The sequence below is a fragment of the Pseudophryne corroboree genome, chromosome 2 (genome assembly GCF_028390025.1).
Source record: "Pseudophryne corroboree isolate aPseCor3 chromosome 2, aPseCor3.hap2, whole genome shotgun sequence".
In the NCBI taxonomy this organism is placed as follows: Eukaryota; Metazoa; Chordata; class Amphibia; order Anura; family Myobatrachidae; genus Pseudophryne; species Pseudophryne corroboree.
The window spans coordinates 613,629,887-613,652,820 of NC_086445.1; positions in this window are offsets into that span (position 1 = coordinate 613,629,887).

The following is a 22,934-nucleotide window of genomic DNA, read 5'->3' on the forward strand; positions in this document are numbered from 1 at the left end:
TTTTCCTTCAGGATCCGGCGTTCAACCGCCATGCCGTCAAACGCAGCCGCGGTAAGTCTTGGAACAGACAGGGTCCTTGCTGGAGCAGGTCCCTTCTTAGAGGTAGAGGCCACGGATCCTCCGTGAGCATCTCTTGAAGTTCCGGTTACCAAGTCCTTCTTGGCCAATCCGGAACCACGAATATAGTGCTTACTCCTCTCCATCTTATCAATCTCAGTACCTTGGGTATGAGAGGCAGAGGAGGGAACACCTACCCTGACTGGTACACCCACGGTGTTACCAGAGCGTCTACAGCTTATTGCCTGAGGGTCCCTTGACCTGGCGCAATACCTGTCGAGTTTTTAATCATGTGGAAGACTTCTGGGTGAAGTCCCCACTCTCCCGGGTGGAGGTCGTGCTGAGGAAGTCTGCTTCCCAGTTGTCCACTCCCGGAATGAATACTGCTGACAGTGCTATCACATGATTTTCCGCCCAGCGAAGAATCCTTGCAGCTTCTGCCATTGCCCTCCTGCTTCTTGTGCCACCCTGTCTGTTTACGTGGGTGACTGCCGTGATGTTGTCCGACTGGATCAACACCGGCTGACCTTGAAGCAGAGGTCTTGCTAAGCTTAGAGCATTGTAAATGTCCCTTAGCTTCAGGATATTTATGTGAAGTGATGTCTCCAGGCTTGACCATAAGCCCTGGATATTCCTTCCCTGTGTGACTGCTCCCCAGCCTCGCAGGCTGGCATCCGTGGTCACCAGGACCCAGTCCTGAATGCCTAATCTGCGGCCCTCTAGAAGATGAGCACTCTGCAACCACCACAGGAGGGACACCCTTGTCCTTGGTGACAGGGTTATCCGCTGATGCATCTGAAGATGCGATCCGGACCATTTGTCCAGCAGGTCCCACTGGAAAGTTCTTGCGTGGAATCTGCCGCATGGGATTGCTTCGTAGGAAGCCACCATTTTTACCCAGAACCCTTGTGCATTGATGCACTGAGACTTGGCTCGGTTTTAGGAGGTTCCTGACTAGCTCGGATAACTCCCTGGCTTTCTCCTCCGGGAGAAACACCTTTTCTGGACTGTGTCCAGGATCATCCCTAGGAACAGAAGACACGTCGTCGGAACCAGGTGCGATTTTGGAATATTGAGAATCCAATCGTGCTGCCGCAACACTACCTGAGATAGTGCTACACCGACCTCCAACTGTTCCCTGGATCTTACCCTTATCAGGGAATTGTCCAAGGAAGGGATAACTAAAATTCACTTCCTTCGAAGGAATATCATCATTTCGGCCATTACCTTGGTAAAGACCCGGGGTGCCGTGTACCATCCATACGGCAGCGTCTGAACTGATAGTGACAGTTCTGTACCATAAACCTGAGGTACCCTTGGTGAGAAGGGTAAATTTTGACATGAAGGTAAGCATCCTTGATGTCCCGAGACATCATGTAGTCCCCTTCTTCCAGGTTCGCAATCACTGCTCTGAGTGACTCAATCTTGAATTTGAACCTCTGTACGTAAGTGTTCAAAGATTTTAGATTTAGAATCGGTCTCACCGAGCCGTCCGGCTTCGGTACCACAACAGTGTGGAATAATACCCCGTTCCCTGTTGCAGGAGGGGTATCTTGATTATCACCTGCTGGGAATACAGCTTGTGAATGGCTTCCAAAACTGTCTCCCTGTCAGAAGGAGACATCGGTAAAGCCGACTTTAGGAAACGGCGAGGGGGAGACGTCTCGAATTCTAATTTGTACCCCTGAGATATCACCTGAAGGATCCAGGGGTCTACTTGCGAGTGAGCCCACTGCGCGCTGAAATTCATTGAGACGGGCCCCCCACCGTGCCTGATTCTGCTTGTAAAGCCCCAGCGTATACTGAGGGCTTGGCAGAGGCGGGAGAGGGTTTCTGTTCCTGGGAACTGGCTGATTTCTGCAGCCTATTTCCTCTCCCTCTGTCACGGGGCAGAAATGAGGAACCTTTTGCCCGCTTGTCCACGAAAAGACTGCGCCTGATAATACGGCGTCTTCTCATGTTGAGAGGCGACCTGGGGTACAAACGTGGAATTCCCAGCTGTTGCCGTGGCCACCAGGTCTGAAAGACCGACCCCAAATAACTCCTCCCTTAATAAAGCAATACTTCCAAATGCCGTTTGGAATACGCATCACCTGACCACTGACGTGTCCATAACCCTCTACTGGTAGAAATGGACAACGCGCTTAGACTTGATGCCAGTCGGCAAATATTCCGCTGTGCATCACGCATATATAAAAATGCATCTTTTAAATGCTCTATAGGCAAAAATATACTGTCCCTATCTAGGGTATCAATATTTTCAGTCAGGGAATCCGACCACGCCAACCCAGCACTGCACATCCAGGCTGAGGCGATTGCTGGTCGCAGTATAACACCAGTATGTGTGTAAATACCTTTTAGGATACCCTCCTGCTTTCTATCAGCAGGATCCTTAAGGGCGGCCATCTCAGGCGAAGGTAGAGCCCTTACAAGCGTGTGAGCGCTTTATCCCCCCTAGGGGGTGTTTCCCAACGCACCCTAACCTCTGGCGGGAAAGGATATAATGCCAATAACATTTTAGAAATTATCCGTTGTTATCGGGGGAAACCCACGCATCATCACACACCTCATTTAATTTCTCAGATTCAGGAAAACTACAGGTAGTTTTTCCTCACCGAACATAATACCCCTTTTTGGTGGTACTCGTATTATCAGAAATGTGTAAAACATTTTTCATTGCCTCAATCATGTAACGTGTGGCCCTACTGGAAGTCACATTCATCTCTTTACCGTCGACACTGGAGTCAGTATCCGTGTCGGCGTCTATATCTGCCATCTGAGGTAACGGGCGCTTTAGAGCCCCTGACGGCCTATGAGACGTCTGGACAGGCACAAGCTGAGTAGCCGGCTGTCTCATGTCAACCACTGTCTTTTATACAGAGCTGACACTGTCACGTAATTCCTTCCAACAGTTCATCCACTCAGGTGTCGACCCCCTAGGGCAGGGGTGTCAAACACAAGGCCGCGGGCCAAATCCGGCCCGCCAGACCTCGTCTGATGGCCCGCGGTGCCGCCGCCAGCCTTGCAGCCTCCCCTTTTTTTTTTCCAATGAATTTACTCCGTGCCTGCACGGAGTAAATTCATTTTAAAAATGGCTCAAGTTAAAAAAAAAAAAAAAAATTTACTTACCTTCCGGGACCTGGCCCGACTTCTTCCTGCCCCGCACTGCTCCCTGGGTGTCGGACGAGACGTCATCACGTGACGTCCGCCCGACATCTCCAGGGATCAGAGGAGCGCGCGGACGCCGCGGAGAGGAGCAAGAAGAAAGAAGTAAAAGAAAGAAAGAAGTAAAAGGTAAGTAAAGTAAATGGAGGGGGCAGATGGCTGGGCACTATAAAAGGGGGCAGATGGCTGGGCACTATAAAAGGGGGCAGATGGCTGGGCACTATAAAAGGGGGCACATGGCTGGGCACTATAAAAGGGGGCAGATGGCTGGGCACTATAAAAGGGGGCAGATGGCTGGGCACTATAAAAGGGGGCAGATGGCTGGGCACTATAAAAGGGGGCAGATGGCTGGGCACTATAAAAGGGGGCACATGGCTGGGCACTATAAAAGGGGGCAGATGGCTGGGCACTATAAAAGGGGGCACATGGCTGGGCACTATAAAAGGGGGCAGATGGCTGGGCACTATAAAAGGGGGCAGATGGCTGGGCACTATAAAAGGGGGCACATGGCTGGGCACTATAAAAGGGGGCACATGGCTGGGCACTATAAAAGGGGGCACATGGCTGGGCACTTTAAAAGGGGGCACATGGCTGGGCACTATAAAAGGGGGCACATGGCTGGGCACTTTAAAAGGGGGCAGATGGCTGGGCACATATTACAAAAAACAGTAATAATTGAATGCAGTGACATTAATTTATGATAATAAAGAGTGGACACATAGACCTACAGATACAACCGGCCCTTTGATGGGGACCAAACTGCTGATGCGGCCCCCGATGAATTTGAGTTTGACACCCCTGCCCTAGGGGGTGACATCACTATTACAGGCAATCTGCTCCGTCTCCACATCATTTTTCTCCTCATACATGTCGACACAAAAGTACCGACATACAGCACACACACAGGGAATGCTCTGATAGAGGACAGGACCCCACTAGCCCTTTGGGGAGACAGAGGGAGAGTTTGCCAGCACACACCAGAGCGCTATATATATACAGGGATAACCTTATATAAGTGTTTTTCCCCTTATAGCTGCTGTATAGTTAATACTGCGCCTAATTAGTGCCCCCCTCTCTTTTTTTAACCCTTTCTGTAGTGTAGTGACTGCAGGGGAGAGACAGGGAGCTTCCCTCCAACGGAGCTGTGAGGGAAAATGGCGCCAGTGTGCTGAGGAGATAGGCTCCGCCCCTTTTTCGCGGACTTTTCTCCTGCTTTTTTATGGATTCTGGCAGGGGTTAAATGCATCCATATAGCCCAGGAGCTATATGTGATGCATTTTTTGCCATCCAAGGTGTTTTTATTGCGTCTCAGGGCGCCCCCCCCAGCGCCCTGCACCCTCAGTGACCGAAGTGTGAAGTGTGCTGAGAGCAATGGCACACAGCTGCAGTGCTGTGCGCTACCTTGTTGAAGACAGGACGTCTTCTGCCGCCGATTTTCCGGACCTCTTCTGCCTTCTGGCTCTGTAAGGGGGCCGGCGGCGCGGCTCTGGGACCCATCCAAGCTGGGCCTGTGATCGTCCCTCTGGAGTTAATGTCCAGTAGCCTAAGAAGCCCAATCCACTCTGCACGCAGGTGAGTTCGCTTCTTCTCCCCTTAGTCCCTCGATGCAGTGAGCCTGTTGCCAGCAGGTCTCACTGAAAATAAAAAACCTAATCTAAAACTTTCACTAAGAAGCTCAGGAGAGCCCCTAGTGTGCACCCTTCTCGTTCGGGCACAGAGATCTAACTGAGGCTTGGAGGAGGGTCATAGGGGGAGGAGCCAGTGCACACCAGATAGTCCTAAAGCTTTCTTTAGATGTGCCCAGTCTCCTGCGGAGCCGCTATTCCCCATGGTCCTTACGGAGTCCCCAGCATCCACTTAGGACGTTAGAGAAAAGAGGCACACCAAGGTCGCTGTGTGACTAAGCTAAGCGACACAAGTGGCCAACACAAACACCTGGCCCATCTAGGAGTGGCACTGCAGTGTCAGACAGGATGGCACTTCAAAAAAATTGTCCCCAAACAGCACATGATGCAAAGAAAAATGAAAGAAAAAAGAGGTGCAAGATGGAATTGTCCTTGGGCCCTCCCACCCACCCTTATGTTGTATAAACAGGACATGCACACTTTAACGAACCCATCATTTCAGCGACAGGGTCTGCCACACGACTGTGACTGAAATTACTGGTTGTTTTGGGCCCCCACCAAAAAAGAAGCACTCAATCTCTCCTTGCACAAACTGGCTCTACAGAGGCAAGATGTCCTCCTCATCATCATCCTCCGATTCCTCACCCCTTTCACTGTGTACATCCCCCTCCTCACAGATTATTAATTCGTCCTCACTGGAATCCACCATCTCAGATCCCTGTGTACTTTCTGGAGGCAATTGCTGGTGAATGTCTCCACGGAGGAATTGATTATAATTCATTTTGATGAACATCATCTTCTCCACATTTTCTGGAAGTAACCTCGTACGCCGATTGCTGACAAGGTGAGCAGCTGCACTAAACACTCTTTCGGAGTACACACTGGAGGGAGGGCAACTTAGGTAGAATAAAGCCAGTTTGTGCAAGGGCCTCCAAATCACCTCTTTTTCCTGCCAGTATACGTACGGACTGTCTGACGTGCCTACTTGGCTGCGGTCACTCATATAATCCTCCACCATTTTTTCAATGGTGAGAGAATCATATGCAGTGACAGTAGACGACATGTCAGTAATCGTTGGCAGGTCCTTCAGTCCGGACCAGATGTCAGCACTCGCTCCAGACTGCCCTGCATCACCGCCAGCGGGTGGGCTCGGAATTCTTAATCTTTTCCTCGCACCCCCAGTTGCGGGAGAATGTGAAGGAGGAGATGTTGACGGGTCACGTTCTGCTTGACTTGACAATTTTCTCACCAGCAGGTCTTTGAACCTCTGCAGACTTGTGTCTGCCGGAAAGAGGGATCCAACGTAGGTTTTAAATCTAGGATCGAGCACAGTGGCCAAAATGTGGTTCTCTGATTTCAACAGATTGACCACCCATGAATCCTGGTTAAGCGAATTAAGGGCTCCATCCACAAGTCCCACATGCCTAGCGGAATCGCTCTGTTTTAGCTCCTCCTTCAATGTCTCCAGCTTCTTCTGCAAAAGCCTGATGAGGGGAATGACCTGACTCAGGCTGGCAGTGTCTGAACTGACTTCACGTGTGGCAAGTTCAAAGGGTTGCAGAACCTTGCACAACGTTGAAATCATTCTCCACTGCGCTTGAGTCAGGTGCATTCCCCCTCCTTTGCCTATATCGTGGGCAGATGTATAGGCTTGAATGGCCTTTTGCTGCTCCTCCATCCTCTGAAGCATATAGAGGGTTGAATTCCACCTCGTTACCACCTCTTGCTTCAGATGATGGCAGGGCAGGTTCAGGACTGTTTGGTGGTGCTCCAGTCTTCTGTACGCGGTGGCTGAATGCCGAAAGTGGCCCGCAATTCTTCGGGCCACCGACAGCATCTCTTGCACGCCCCTGTCGTTTTTTAAATAATTCTGCACCACCAAATTCAATGTATGTGCAAAACATGGGACGTGCTGGAATTTGCCCAGATGTAATGCACGCACAATATTGCTGGCGTTGTCCGATGTCACAAATCCCCAGGAGAGTCCAATTGGGGTAAGCCATTCTGCGATGATCTTCCTCAGTTTCCGTAAGAGGTTGTCAGCTGTGTGCCTCTTCTGGAAAGCGGTGATACAAAGCATAGCCTGCCTAGGAACGAGTTGGCGTTTGCGATATGCTGCTACTGGAGCCGCCGCTGCTGTTCTTGCTGCGGGAGGCAATACATCTACCCAGTGGGCTGTCACAGTCATATAGTCCTGAGTCTGCCCTGCTCTACTTGTCCACATGTCCGTGGTTAAGTAGACATTGGGTACAACTGCATTTTTTAGGACACTGGTGACTCTTTTTCTGAGGTCTGTGTACATTTTCGGTATCGCCTGCCTAGAGAAATGGAACCTAGATGGTATTTGGTACCGGGGACACAGTACCTCAATCAAGTCTCTAGTTGCCTCTGAATTAACGGTGGATACCGGAACCACGTTTCTCACCGCCCAGGCTGCCAAGGCCTGAGTTATCTGCTTTGCAGCAGGATGACTGCTGTGATATTTCATCTTCCTCGCAAAGGACTGTTGGATAGTCAATTGCTTACTGGAAGTAGTACAAGTGGTCTTCCGACTTCCCCTCTGGGATCACGATCGACTCCCAGCAGCTACAACAGCAGCGCCAGCAGCAGTAGGCGTTACACTCAAGGATGCATCGGAGGAATCCCAGGCAGGAGAGGACTCGTCAGACTTGCCAGTGACATGGCCTGCAGGACTATTGGCTTTCCTGGGTAAGGAGGAAATTGACACTGAGGGAGTTGGTGGTGTGGTTTGCAGGAGCTTGGTTACAAGAGGAAGGGATTTAGTGGTCAGTGGACTGCTTCCGCTGTCACCCAAAGTTTTTGAACTTGTCACTGACTTATGATGAATGCGCTGCAGGTGACATATAAGGGAGGATGTTCCGAGGTGGTTAACGTCCTTACCCCTACTTATTACAGCTTGACAAAGGCAACACACGGCTTGACACCTGTTGTCCGCATTTGTGTTGAAATAATTCCACACCGAAGAGCTGATTTTTTTTGTATTTTGACCAGGCATGTCAATGGCCATATTCGTCCCACGGACAACAGGTGTCTCCCCGGGTGCCTGACTTAAACAAACCACCTCACCATCAGAATCCTCCTTGTCAATTTCCTCCCCAGCGCCAGCAACACCCATATCCTCATCCTGGTGTACTTCAACAGTGACATCTTCAATTTGACTATCAGGAACTGGACTGCAGGTGCTCCTTCCAGCACTTGCAGGGGGCGTGCAAATGGTGGAAGGCGCAAGCTCTTCCCGTCCAGTGTTGGGAAGGTCAGGCATCGCAACCGACACAATTGGACTCTCCTTGGGGATTTGTGATTTAGAAGAACGCACAGTTCTTTGCTGTGTTTTTGCCAGCTTAAGTCTTTTCATTTTTCTAGCGAGAGGATGAGTGCTTCCATCCTCATGTGAATCTGAACCACTAGCCATGAACATAGGCCAGGGCCTCAGCCGTTCCTTGCCACTCCGTGTCGTCAATGGCATATTGGCAAGTTTACGCTTCTCATCAGATGCTTTCAATTTTGATTTTTGGGTCATTTTACTGAACTTTTGTTTTTTGGATTTCACATGCTCTCTACTATGACATTGGGCATCGGCCTTGGCAGACAACGTTGATGGCATTTCATCGTCTCGGCCATGACTAGTGGCAGCAGCTTCAGCACGAGGTGGAAGTGGATCTTGATCTTTCCCTATTTTAACCTCCACATTTTTGTTCTCCATTTTTTAATGTGTGGATTTATATGCCAGTATCAATAGCAATGGCCTACTACTATATATACTGCGCACAACTGAAATGCACCACAGGTATGGATGGATAGTATACTTGACGACACAGAGGTAGGTAGAGCAGTGGCCTTCCGTACCGTACTGCTATATATACTGGTGGTCACTGTCAGCAAACTGCAAAACTAAAATGCACCACAGGTATAGAATCTAGATGGATAGTATACTTGATGACACAGAGGTAGGTAGAGCAGTGGCCTTCCGTACCGTACTGCTATATATAGTATACTGGTGATCACTGTGTCAGCAAACTGCAAAACTAAAATGCACCACAGGTATAGAATCTAGATGGATAGTATACTTAATGACGACACAGAGGTAGGTACAGCAGTGGCCTTCTGTACCGTACTGCTATATATAGTATACTGGTGGTCACTGTGTCAGCAAACTGCAAAACTAAAATGCACTACAGGTATAGAATGTAGATGGATAGTATACTTAATGACTACACAGAGGTAGGTACAGCAGTGGCCTTCCGTACCGTACTGCTATATATAGTATACTGGTGGTCACTGTGTCAGCAAACTGCAAAACTAAAATGCACCACAGGTATAGAATGTAGATGGATAGTATACTTAATGACGACACAGAGGTAGGTACAGCAGTGGCCTTCCGTACCGTACTGCTATATATAGTATACTGGTGGTCACTGTGTCAGCAAACTGCAAAACTAAAATGCACCACAGGTATAGACTGTAGATGGATAGTATACTTAATGACGACACAGAGGTAGGTACAGCAGTGGCCTTCCGTACCGTACTGCTATATATACTGGTGGTCACTGTGTCAGCAAACTGCACAACTGAAATGCACCACAGGTATAGAATCTAGATGGATAGTATACTTAATGACGACACAGAGGTAGGTACAGCAGTGGCCTACTGTACCGTAATGCTATATATTATATACTGGTGGTCACTGGTCAGCAAAACTCTGCACTGTACGCCTCCTATATAATATTATACTGGTGGTCCCCAGTCCCCACAATAAAGCAGCACACTGAGCACAGATATGAAGTGTTTTTCAGGCAGACAACGTATACTGGTGGTCACTGTCAGCAAAACTCTGCAGTGTATTCCTGCTATAAAAATACAGCTGCTCCCCAGTCCCCACAATTAAGCAGTGTGAGCACAGATATATGCAGCACACTGAGCACAGATATGGAGTGATTTTCAGGCAGATAACGTATTACTGGTGGTCACTGTCAGCAAAACTCTGCACTGTACTCCTCCTATATACAGCTGCTCCCCAGTCCCCACAATTAAGTAATAAGCAAGCACAAAATATTTGCAATGCATCAACATAAACGGAGAGGACGCCAGCCACGTCCTCTCCCTAACATTTCCAATGCACGAGTGAAAATGGCGGCGACGCTCGGCTGCTTATATAGAATCCGAATCTCGCGACATTTCGACAGCGGGATGATGACGTTCGGGCACGCTCGGGTTAACTGAGCCATACGGGAGAATCCGAGTATGGCTCGGACCCGTGTTAAAAGGGTGAAGTTCGGGGGGGTTCGGTTTCCGAGAAACTGAACCCGCTCATCACTAGTGTGTACCAAGGGTTAATAACAACACCAGTTTGCACAAAGGGTTAATGCTGCTCCTGTATTGTATTAGGAGCTCTGGGCTGCACTGCGGGTACTGACAAAAACAACAACAACCAATGAGCACCAAGGGTTAATGCTGCCCCTGTATTATATTAGGAGCTCTGGGCTGCACCGCGCACTGACATAAAAAACAACACCAGTGTGCACCAAGAGTTAATGCTGCCCTTGTTTATATTAGGAGTTCTTGGCTGCACTATGGGCACTGACGAAAAAAACAACAACAATGTCCAGTTGCACCAAGGGTTATTGCTCAGTTAAGTACAGCACCAGTGTGACACACTTAGACAATGCAATATAGCCATCCCTGCACTATAAAAAAAAAACAAGTTTTGCTACTGCCTACATCATACTAGCTTGGCCAGTATTAACACTAAAAGTAAGGGACATGTGGGTGCCACTGCCCATCAACAGGGCCCTCTTGTGCGCTTTAAATCTTGATTGTATTGTAATCTATTCTAAATGTCTGTATACTGAATGCCTGACATCCTACACCTTCAGCGGTCTGGTGTGAAATGGCGCCTGAATCACCGCTGGAAGGACTTATATTGAATCCAAAACATGCAAGTTATCATGCCAGGAAGATAACATTTTGTCTCATTTTGGAATCTGAGCAAGGTTGGAAAACCCAAACTGGCACTCAGATTCCCTCAGAAAGTGGAAGTTCGGGTGTGCTCGGCCTACACATCCCTTTTGAGAATGTCTAAAGGGTCAAACTGTCAACATGAAGCACTTATTAAATTAACTGTGTCAACATTCATGATGTCTACCCTTATGATAAGTCAACAAACTTTCCCTGATGGTCTAGTGGCTTTTAGTGGTTTCTTACCTGCTCCCGGTGGCAGCAGCTCCAATGTTTTCTTCCGTGTCCCGGCGGTGCTGTGAGAGTCACTCCCGTGTGAGAATTGTGGTCCTCCAGTGCTCCAGTGTTCCAATGAGTATATTTCCCCTATGCCTAACCCTAATCCCTCCCCCTAACACTTACCCTAGTGCCTAACCCCCCCCCCACACACATTTACCCACAGTCCAACCCTAACCTCCCCCCACAACTGTTAACATTTCAGATGTTGACATTGAGGTTAAGGGAGATTGGCTGCATATTCTAATATTCTAATGTTGGGTACACACAAAATAATGTGTGTACCCAGTGATGGCACGATGTAACGACATGATACATTGCGTCGACTATGCACACCGCACAGTGTAGTGCATGATAGCACAATGTATCATTGCGCACCGCATTTAAAAAAACATGTCATAATTAGGCACGCCTGTTAGGAAGATCCAGGGAATGACCCGCAGGAGCACACGATCCCGGGGACACACTGACCGTTGTGACCGATATGTTGTTCCGATCCGCATTGGGGCGATATATCATCTGATTAATTGGTTTACCCGGCTTTATACATTCACCTCCTTAGTATGCATTTTATCGAAAAACACTGATGTGGTCACACTTAAAAAAACAACCATACATACAAAACAAGATGTAATACGGAAATACACATTATCCAATTCTGCATGTTACTTTTGACATCATCATGAAATGTATACTTCCCAGCTGCTTGGTACAGGCAGTCCGTCCTTACATAGTGAGAGATGAGAAGGGCGGTGAGGGATTGGACTTTCTACTCATAAATTAATGTGAGGTTTATTACTCTTCTAATTGACATGGTTTAGCTACAATGGTTTTATTGCTTTTTGGAATAGTTTATTGATCCTATAATGGAAAAACGCACCAGTAGATGGCAGTAGAGGGGTACACATTATACCTAAACCTATATTAGCAAGGTTGGGTATGAAATGCCGGCGGCGGGATGCCCCTGGTCATATGACTGATATGTGACTGATATGTGACATGAAAAAGAAAACTAACCATACCTATGTAGAAGTGATATATTTCCGTATATGAGACCAATAATAGGTGCTGTCTATTATCCATGTGCTAGAGTTCTGGGAAGGTTCTCCTGACCGCCTTTCAGTTTGCTGAGTTCTTCTTTTTTATTATGAATCACTCTTTTCCTATGAATCATGTTCTCTCCCTTTGTTTAGAGAGGTTCCCCGTAATATAACATAGTAACATAGTTAATGAGGTTGAAAAGAGGCAAAATGCCCATCGGGTTCAACCCAGCTTTCAATGAGCAGTCATAATGTTTTCCACTGGAAATCTGAAATGCTGTCCAAAATCTTATACTTTTGGGCCACTTAAAAGCAATGTGATGTTGTTCTTACCTGCTGAGCAAACCTCATGCCACAGTATGCTGTTTTACAAATGTAAAGCCTTAATTTTAAAGATTAAGTTACATTTGAAAACAAATTTTCTCCTTCCTATAATGTTTCCAGTTTGTTACAATTACACAATGAACTGTGCCCTCTTCATTACCAATCTACCATATTGAATACCAGCCCCTAATATAGTAGGGGAGAGTGCAGGCTATCTGTCTTTCCTCTGTATAATATATTTGGCCACTCCCGTCTCCGTGGTGATGTACGGCTGTCCTCAGCATCAGTATTTTTTTCTGATGATGCTCAACAGTTCCAGGTCTCAGCATCTTTTTGTTGTTTAATGTTTAGAACTAGTTCAAGAAACAGGTATAAATCTATGAAATTATTTAGAAAATAATAAAATAGACATCTGAAATCTTAATTAGATCATGGAAGACTCATACAGTACTACACATTTTATACCGACTTGAAACCTTAGGTGGGTACTGGTACCTTTTTTCTGAGCACTTGTAACTTTTTTATAGAAAAAAAACACTGCTCATTATAATGTGCATGTATGTACGGTACATTGAAAAACAAGGAATTAAGAGGGATCTCCATTGCCTCCTTGCTCTTTGCTAATTTCATCTTGAATCTGGTTTTAAAACACAAAAACAAAATTTTAACAGGTCCAAACTTTATGCTGGTGCATCGTTAGCCGGAATCCAAGAATAAAATAGCAATCTTAAGGAAAGATTTCTTCTAAGATAAAAATTAGAACTGTTTTACAAAAACTGGGATACATGAAACAAAAGATGGAGACCGAATGAAAGAGCAGAATTTGTGGGGTACTGTAGTAATATGTTGGCAATTAACTAAGGGGTATTTAAATTGGCCACTAAGGGGGCAAGTTGCCTTTGTGACAGCATGGAAATGCCTACAGTTTCACATTAACTCATCCCCCTCTGACCTGAACTCTTCCCGTACTTATGGATTTTTGTATGCAGCTCTATGGAGCTTCAAACAGAAATCTGTTAGTGTGGAGGTATTGTAAGGGGTATATTTACTAAAGTGCAGGTTTATAGAAGTAGAGGTGTTGCCCATAGCAACCAATCAGATTCTACTTTTAATTTATCTAGCACCTTCTAGAAGATGACAAGAAGGGTTGTGATTCTGCACCAGTCTTTTGAATCAATTAGTATAGTTCTTATAACCAAAATTGGACAATTATACTGGGTTAATTCCCATAATGTATGTGTCCGCTTTGCGGTGCGCCCCGAGTCAGAGAGTTATCAGAGACAAAAAAAGAGAAAAGAAGACTCTTGTTTGGGAGCACTCTTTGTTATATTAATGAAAGATAATAATAGATAATGAGATTAAGACATAACTTTTAAGACATATAAATAAAAGTTATGTCTTAATCTCATTATCTATTATTATCTTTCATTCATATAACAAAGAGTGCACCGAAACAAGAGTCTTCTTTTCTCTTTATTGCCACCTTATAGAAGATAACAGCTAGAATCTGCTTGGTTGCTATGGGCAACAGCATAATTTTTTTTATATACCCGCACTTTAGTTAATATACTGCTGTGTGGCATATAGCTTAGTTACTGTCTTGTCTAAATTAGTAGCTTTGATGACAAATGTAATTATGATTAGGTGGGTGATCTTTTCCTGATTTTGTTTATCCCACTGGACAAATACTATACATATATAAATAAACTTTTGCAAAACAGCAAGTCTCAGTGTAATTTACAAACTGCAACAATGAGAACAAGACATATGTAAAATAAAATAAATAAATAAAAGCACAACTTAAAAACAATAGCATGTTGTATAAATAGGAGGCAAGGGTAAAAGCTGAGGGAAGTAGAGTTTACTTACATAGGTTAGCAACAGAGGCGGATCGACCATAGGGTTTACAGGGAAGATTCCCGGTGGGCTGACGCACCCGTGGGGCCTGTTTTGTTTGAGGACATGTGGTCCTTTTTATAGACATAATGAATAAGATGCAAAATAATTTGCATATATGAAAATTACTTTGCCACTTAGCCTGTGATTGCAGATGATCTAGTGTATGCTCTGTCTGCCTGCTTGGCTGACATATAAGATTGAGTGAATAGTGATTGGGATACGGTTGGTGTAATAAGCAAGAAAATATATCTTTCTAAAGAATGATATAGTTTCCTAAATTCTGAAGGCGTATCATAATATTTAATTTTATTTCTTTTTAACTTCCCCCTTGATGCTGGACATGCCCACTATCTGGAAAGTCTTGGGGAGAGGGTGCTGCTGCCATGGCCCATGGCTAGACCTTACACCTCTGGTGCTGCCCATGTGGGGCCACTAGTACAAATTTTTCCAGGGCCGCTTTTTGTTCCCAATCCGCCCATGGTTAGCAACCATGTGTGGTTAAATAAAAAACCTTGTACCAAAGCTAAATTCAAAGAACAAAGTTCGTAGTTCTAGGACAGAATCTAAGAAAGTGACTGTTTAGAAACAATAGGTAAATCTAAAGGGGGGTACTCACGGAGCGATCGCTGCTTAAAATCTTAAGGGCCCTACACACTGGCCGATTTTTTGAAAGATATGAACGATCTCGTTCATAAATGAACGAGAACTCGTTCATATCTTTCAGTGTGGAGACTCCTGCGATGAACGATGCGCGGCCCCGCGCTCATTCATCGCTGGTCTCCCGTCGGCTGTGCATGCAGGCCAATATGGATGATCTCGTCCATATTTGCCTGCACTTCAATGCAGCCGCGTGACGGGGGGAGTGAAGAAACTTCACTCCCCCCGTCACTGCCCCCCCGCCGCCGGGTCGCTCGTCGGCCGTATACGCCGTCGGGTAGCTCGGCGGCGGGTCGGCCAGTGAGTAGGGCCCTTAAGCAATCTGTCTAGATTACTTAGATTTTAAGCACGATCGCTCCGTGTGTAGCCCCCTCAGCGATAGCGATGCGCAGCCCCGCGCATCGCTATCGCTGCTGCTAGATTGGCCTGCATGCAGGCCAATCTAGCGGGTCGCTCACTTCACCCGCTGGGTGTAGTGAGCGGCCCCCCCGTCTCCCCCCGCACGCTCAGCACAGATCGCGCTGTGCTGAGCGCCGGGAGAGATGTGTGCTGAGCGGTTCGCTCAGCACACACCTCTCTGACATCGGCTAGTGAGTACTGGCCTTAAGTATTACTTATAAATGTCAGTTTCCTTAAATTTCAACTAAGCAAGCCAAGTGAGTATAAAGCCCTTATATCTATTCAATGGACAGAGCATTGAATCCTTCATACTCATATAAAAATCAATCCTTCTAAACCACTCTGTTGTAGATTGAGGATCAGTAAATCCCCAATGAATGAGCATACTTTTGTTAGCTACATGTGTTTTAGAAGTTATTTTTTATAGGCAGAAATCTGGATTTGGGTGTGGGTAAAGAATCAAAGCCAGGTTCAGTTGTTGTCTCTATTCCTGTGATTTCAGATTACATTTTTTATTTCCTGCTGTCAAAAAAGAGAAATGAATGGGTATTCCCACTATGTATGCATTGAGGTCCTCATAGTCTACACATACCTCCAACATGGCAGAAATACTCATGGAGATTTTATTTAGCACACTGATACATCTGTACCATATAGAAAAACTTTGTGTTCAGTTGCAATTACAAATACACTTGAAGAAAAGGCATTTTACAATATAAAGATTATAAGCCATTGTCTCAATGCCGGAGCTTCCCAAGTCTCTATCCCAAGCCATAGCAAATTTTAACATTAACCTATATGTGCTCTCAAGATAGATACAATGTTTAGAAATTTGAGAGACAGTGCGCATTCATTCAAAAGGCAAAAATCCCCCTTTTCAGATCAAATTCTGAACCCAGACTTTGTATTAAATGTTTTCTGTAAGTAAAACTCAAACAGAATAAGGGAGATTGATTCCTATATATCTTAAAAACCTGTATAGCCCATCATCTGACTGACATGTAGAGCTCTCCCTGTAGACCAATGCTTCACAGTGTGTATCCAGTGAATACTTGGTTTGAAGATAACTAAGGTAAGTGGTGAGACATGCGATGAAATAAGTTTACATGTCCTAAATTTCTTACAACACCAAAATACCAGATCAATTCTAGGATGCACATTTTAAATATCATCTATCTAAGAGATAGATCCAATCAGCATTTTAGGTGAGGGGACATTTTCAAAATCCACTGCTTTACACTCCTCATTCTAGTCCATTCCACTATTATCCAATAAAAGTCTTTGTCTGCTATCAGGTTTCCTAAGTGGAACAATTTAATTAGTTGTAACACCTGGATTTAGAATGCCAACTGACCCTTGCTGGAAGCATATATAATAACAACAAAGGTTACAAATGTACCATTGGCTAATAAGCCTGTGTCCTCTCCCAAAGGTTTGGATTGATATATTTGACAATGGAATACATCTACAGATTAATATTTAGACCTATTTATAATTCTCCTTTTGAGTAATTATTGTAAAATGCATGTGGGTATTGGCTACTTACTTAGTTTAGTGTTAAGATTTAGCTTAAAGGCAAAAAAAAAAAAATAATCCACACATTTTTTGAAATAGACCTCTGGCATATACAGTACGTAATCAAATGTTCGGTTCTTGGTTTAATATGTCATTAAAAATGTTTGTCACATATGTATTGTGAGTTTCTCCTAATTCTTACATTATTGCATCTTAGTATCCATATTGTTAAGATATTTTTGAATTGCTCTCAACTCAAAGGTTTGTTATTTTATTTTCATTTCACAAAACAGAACATGAGAATCCTCTACCAGATGCATTTGTCTGGCCAAGAGATGTAGAAACTAAGGAATGCAGGGCAGGCTCCAGTTTCTAGCCTGCAATCAAAGTGCTTAAATAAAGATATATTTCTTTTGTTTCTAATAATTTTTTGCAGTCAGGGGTGATGAATGGTTTTCCCCGTATCCCTCTCAATAAAGCATAGAGTAAAAAAACATGATCTTCCTTCAGCACCATACCAGAAAAGAAATAATGTAATGTAATGTGTTTTTCTCAAAATGATGCAGTCTCTTCCCTTGGGAAGTGAATCATATCCTAGTGGCCTTGTCCATAAATTGAATATGTTAGTGAACAGGCGGGTGTGTCCCAAAGCCACACAAGCGGAGCTGATTTCTTTAGGAAAGTGCTTGATATTTTAAAGATTAAATTAGTTCTTTCAGTCTAAAATTTACTTTTTTATGCGGCATGCCTATCTACTATGCAAGATCGTTTCTCTAGGAGGTAATCCTTAAAACAATGAGCTGATGCAAAGAGGTACAATATCTGGATTTGATGGAGATACAAATAAATCATGTGCAATATTTGTATTGAATGACACTGTACCTTCTTTACAATACAGAATTTAGAAGCCATGTCATCTCCTTCATCAACTCAAAGAGCAACTTAGAATTTGAGGAGGACTATTAGCTAAGACTATGGGGGAATTCAGTCGGACGAAAATTGCCTCAAAAATGGCTTTTCGTGGCTATGCGCGCTCCCATTTTTCGACCTATTCAATTCCAAACGAGTTTCACATAAAAAAATTCTTGCAGTGAATTGTGAAGGTGAAAATGGGGAAATCAGCCTGTACCCACAAAAATGCTAAACTAACATAAGATAACAGAAGAGAAGTGTATTAGAGATCATCTTAAAGAGTTTTTGGGGATGTAAATTATGTGAAACTAGGTGATTCATCGCGCCCTACGGGCGCTCTTCACACCGTCGTAAGGGGCTACGCCCCGGTAAACTCAACAGAAAAGTGAAGGAGTAGAATAGTAGATGGTGAAGTTGTGGTGGAATGGTGTGTTTGGAGGGTGCGTCTATTGTGTTTTTGTGGTAGCGGTGGGTGAATTGTTTATGTGTGTGGCAAGGTGAAGTGGATGTGGTGTTAGGGTGTTTGTTGGGGGTAGAGGTGTGTTATGTTAGCAGATGTTGGAGTTAGAATTGGCGTCTTAGTGGCTTTAGGCTATGGGGGTAGTCTTGTGGGGTAGCTGGTGTTTTAATGGTTTGACTGAATTAGTTGGGTGCAGAGGGAGGGCGGTGGGTGTGCGATAGGGTTAGGGTGGTGTGTGGCTGGATTGTGGAGGGTGTTGAAGGGAATGTGTGTGGTGGAGTGTTTTTTTGTGAAGGGTACGTAGTTTGGCGTGTGGTTTTATGAAATGCTGTGGGTAATGATTTATGGTCCTTGGGCAAGTGTGTGGAGAGGGGTCACTGCCTGTATATGTTTTTGCGTAGGGGTGAGGGATGGTGGTGGTGATAGGAGGTGTAGTGTGGGATGGAGTTGGGTGGCAGGGGGATGGGTGAGAGGGTTTAAAGTTGGCATGGGTGGAGGAGGTCCACATAGGATGGGTGGTTGGATGGTGGAGGGTTTTTGTGTGGGGGGGGGGAAGGGAGGGGAAAGGGCAGTGGAGGGTGTGTGCGTGTTGTTAGGAGTATGGAGGGTGAGTGTGTGCGTGGGGGGAGGAGTGGAGGGTGCGGCCGTGTTGTTAGGAGTGTGGAGGGTGAGTGTGTGCATGTGTAGGGGGGGAGGGGAAAGTGGAGGGTGTGGGCGTGTGTGTGTGTGTGTGTGTGTAGGGGGGAGGGGAAAGTGAAGTGGAGGGTGCGGGCGTGTTGGTAGGAGTGTGGAGGGTGAGTGTGTGTGGTTGGGGGGAGGGGAAAGTTAAGTGGAGGGTGCGTGCGTGTTGGTAGGAGTGTGGAGGGTGAGTGTGTGTGTGTGTTGGGGGGAGGGGAAAGTGAAGTGGAGGGTGCGGGCGTGTTAGTAGGAGTGTGGAGGGTGAGTGTGTGCATGTGTAGGGGGGGAGGGGAAAGTGGAGGGTGTGGGCGTGTGGAGGGTGTGTGTGTGTGTAGGGGGGAGGGGAAAGTGAAGTGGAGGGTGCGTGCGTGTTGGTAGGAGTGTGGAGGGTGAGTGTGTGTGTGTGTTGGGGGGAGGGGAAAGTGAAGTGGAGGGTGCGTGCGTGTTGGTAGGAGTGTGGAGGGTGAGTGTGTTGGGGGGAGGGGAAAGTGAAGTGGAGGGTGCGTGCGTGTTGGTAGGAGTGTGGAGGGTGAGTGTGTGTGTTGGGGGGAGGGGAAAGTGAAGTGGAGGGTGCGTGCGTGTTGGTAGGATTGTGGAGGGTGAGAGTGTGTGTGTAGGGGGGGAGGGGAAAGTGAAGTGGAGTGTGCGTGCGCATTGTTAGAAGTGTGTGTAAGGTAGAAGTGGTTGCAGTGTATGTGGTGATAGGTGTTGGTATGTGTGGGGCCATGAGGCTGCTACTTGTTTCCCCCCTTGTGATGGACAGGGTGCGAGTGGGGCTTGGTGCAAGTGGTAGGATGGGTGATATGGGGGGCACATCATACGCAAGTGGGTGAGTGGGGGCGCTGTCTGCACAACACGGGGTAACAGTAACACAGGCCATAGCTGTACATGCGGCATCACCCTGACAGCACGCCACACCTGACTCTGTACCAGCGCTATCTCTGTCGCTGCTGCTGGCTCGGACCCGACGACCCTGCTGGACGTTTGGAAACAGACAGATTCGTGGGGTCGGAGGCAGCAGCGGTGAGAGAGATAACGCTGGTACAGAGTCAGGTGCGGCGTGCTGTCAGGATAATGCCGCATGTACAGCTATGGCCTGTGTTACCCCGTGTTGCGGACGGCGGGTCCTGGGCAGCGTGTCAGTGGCTGCATGTGGGAACAGGCGACAGGCTGGTGCAGAGGGAGGGGTGTGGGGTGCGGGTGTCAGTGGGCTCCCGGGCAGTGTGTCCCGTCTGTGGCATCGGTGGCTGGATGCTCTGCTCCCCCCACCGCCGGCTCCGATCCCTGCGGCACACAGCCGCAGCGGCCTCTGCTCCCCCGCACCGCCGGCTCCGATCCCCGCGGCACACAGCCACAGCGGCCTCTGCTCCCCCGCACCGCCGGCTCCGATCCCCGCGGCACACAGCCGCAGCGGCCTCTGCTCCCCCGCACCGCCGGCTCCGATCCCCGCGGCACACAGCCGCAGCGGCCTCTGCTCCCCCGCACTGCCGGCTCCGATCCCCGCGGCACACAGCCGCAGCGGCCTCTGCTCTACCCACCACCGGCCCCGATCCCCGGGTCATACATCCGCAGCGGCCTCTGCTCCCTCCACCGCCGGCCAGTGTGTGCAGCGGTAGTGGGGAGGGGGGAGCGGTGTGTGCGGCCGGGGTGTGGAGGGCGTTTAGTTGTGAGTGTGTGGCCGCGTCTGCAATCTTAAAGAGGTTAGCGGTGGCCTCGATTGCGGGTGTGTGTCCCTCCGTGGTGGGGAAGGTGGGTGTTTGCAGGGGAAGGGTGGTGTGGGGTGCGCCTGGCTAGATGGCCATGCTTACCTGGCAGTGTGGGGCGTCAGTGCACTGCTGGCTTGTGGCAGGGAATGGTGGGTGGAATCTCTGGCTGGTGCTCCCTTCTGCTATTGGTGTGTGCTGTGCTGACACTGGGACAGGGCAGGAGCTGCTAAGTCCGCCCAGGTCTGTGACTCCACCCAGCGTTAGAAATGCAGCCACAGAGTCACAGGGCTAATATATAGGAGATGGCTGTTGTAAGCATTTAAAAAAAATGTCAAAAATATATTAGAATGCAAGCTTTAAAAATGCTCTCATTAAATTTGGGGTACATGAAAATTGGTATAAGTATATATTTGGGTTATTTTAAGGTACATTTAAAAAAAAGTGGAAACAGACTGACTACTCCCACCTGCAAGCCTAAAAACACTTGTCCCACTCATAAAGCACCCCAATATATCATTCCCATACCTTGAACCCCAAATTCCATCACTTTGCACTTATTCACCCCATGGCATGTCACTATTGGCCAATTAAAAATAATTAAAAACTTCAGCGTGCCAAATTATTCATTAAGGGGGGTGTCCAGAGGCGGATTGTGATTGAACACCAGCCCGGGAAATTTATGGAAGCAGCCCTAATGGGGGTGGAGTTTGTTGAGGAGGATGGGCCTGTCAAGAGGGCAGGGTCACTCCTCAGAGGTCCTGATTCTGAGATAGACACAGTTGGGGCCTCCTTTGCTTTACATTATGCTAATGTTTACCTGCGACTTTATGCATATGCTGCTACAATGCCCTTCCCTGATGTACATCTGTACGTCTGAATATACAAGGACAGATATGCCCACTTTCAGTGTCTACTGACACTGCAGTCATGCCTTTAATCTACTTCTGATTTTTATTGATTTTTCATTCTACAAAGCCCTTTTTTTTTAACCTTATATGCTTCAAAGTACAGGGAGGGAGCACACGCTACATACAGCACAGTACAGGGAGGGAGAGCACACACTACATACAGCACAGTACAGGGAGGGAGCACACACTACATACAGCACAGTACAGGGAGGGAGCACACACTACATACAGCACAGTACAGGGAGGGAGCACACACTACATACAGCACAGTACAGGGAGGGAGCACACACTACATACAGCACAGTACAGGGAGGGAGCACACACTACATACGGGTTCACTACGGCTGGCCGGCGGTCGGGCTCCCGGCGACCAGCATCCCGGCGCCGGGAGCCCGACCGCCGGCTTACCGACAGCTTGGCGAGTGCAAATGAGCCCCTTGCGGGCTCGCTGCGCTCGCCACGCTACGGGCACGGTGGCGCGCTACGCGCGCCACACTATTTTATTCTCCCTCTATGGGGGTCGTGGACCCCCACGAGGGAAAATAATTGTCGGTATTCTGGCTGTCGGGCTCCCAGCGCCGGTATACTGAGCGCCGGGAGCCCGACCGCCGGCAAACAGAAGACCACCCCTACATACAGCACAGTACAGGGAGGGAGAGCACACACTACATACAGCACAGTACAGGGAGGGAGCACACACTACATACAGCACAGTACAGGGAGGGAGCACACACTACATACAGCACAGTACAGGGAGGGAGCACACACTACATACAGCACAGTACAGGGAGGGAGAGCACACACTACATACAGCACAGTACAGGGAGGGAGCACACACTACATACAGCACAGTACAGGGAGGGAGCACACACTACATACAGCACAGTACAGGGAGGGAGCACACACTACATACAGCACAGTACAGGGAGGGAGCACACACTACATACAGCACAGTACAGGGAGGGAGCACACACTACATACAGCACAGTACACGGAGGGAGCACACACTACATACAGCACAGTACAGGGAGGGAGCACACACTACATACAGCACAGTACAGGGAGGGAGCACACACTACATACAGCACAGTACAGGGAGGGAGCACATACTACATACAGCACAGTACAGGGAGAGAGCACACACTACATACAGCACAGTACAGGGAGGGAGCACACACTACATACAGCACAGTACAGGGAGGGAGCACACACTACATACAGCACAGTACAGGGAGGGAGCACACACTACATACAGCACAGTACAGGAAGGGAGCACACACTACATACAGCACAGTACAGGGAGGGAGCACACACTACATACAGCACAGTACAGGGAG